The sequence below is a fragment of the Austrofundulus limnaeus genome, unplaced genomic scaffold (genome assembly GCF_001266775.1).
Source record: "Austrofundulus limnaeus strain Quisiro unplaced genomic scaffold, Austrofundulus_limnaeus-1.0 Scaffold38, whole genome shotgun sequence".
Lineage (NCBI taxonomy): Eukaryota > Metazoa > Chordata > Actinopteri > Cyprinodontiformes > Rivulidae > Austrofundulus > Austrofundulus limnaeus.
The window spans coordinates 756,358-757,368 of NW_013952440.1; positions in this window are offsets into that span (position 1 = coordinate 756,358).

The following is a 1,011-nucleotide window of genomic DNA, read 5'->3' on the forward strand; positions in this document are numbered from 1 at the left end:
ATGCATACTCTATACTTACTGCTGGTTTTATTCAATGTGGGGGAAAAACACAAATATAAACATTTTGTTTTTGTTGTTGAAGAGAAGCGATATTGTAAGAGAATGTTTTCACAGCCCATAAAAAAGTGTCTAYCTTCCTCTGAAAGTTTATTGCGTTCTGGCAAAAAAATAAATAAAAAAATGCTCTAAAACAACCACTAGTCCTTCCTATTTTTATATAATGACAAACCTATCAGCAGGTGTTTTAGAGACAACCTTTCTAATGTCTGCAAATAATTGTCTTAAGTCATGTTATGTCGACACAGTGTTTTCACTTCTTGAGAACAGCACCAGTCAAACCTGACAAGTGAGTTTAAATTAGAGCTGCTTGACTGACCTTTTTTTTTTTACATCTCACCATGGTCCTTCAGATAATACAGAGCAGATCCATCTGTGGAAATAAAAACAGTAATGAGACCACTGTGAACCACTTACATCAGTTTCACAACTCCTGCTCTGTGCTGTACTGCCCTCTGGTGGTGCAGCAGATAAGACGCAACGATGAAAATTATGGTTTTCACATGTGTGTATGAAAGGTTTTCACTAGTATGTATGAAAGGTTTTCACATATGTGTGTGAGAGCACATTTCACTAGTATGTATGAATGGTTTTCACATGTGTTTATGCAAGCTTTCTCGATTTATGTCTTAAATGGCCTCTCATAAATTAGCATGAGCTTGCACACATCTAATAATGCAACAGGTAAACAGACATCATGCACATAGTTGTACACACAGAAAAGTGGTTGGATTTAGTATAAAAGACAAAGAGAATTACAGCACATGAGTCATAATCAGAGGTGTAAAGCACAAATACATCATACTTAGATTTACTTACGTAGAAATTTTGGTTGTCTATACTTTTTTACTGGAGTAATTGTCTTTCAGCTGGCTTTTGTTTGTACTCCTTAAATGTTACAAACAGCCTCCTATTTCATTTTTGGATTGCTATCCTTCATAATAATAATAATAA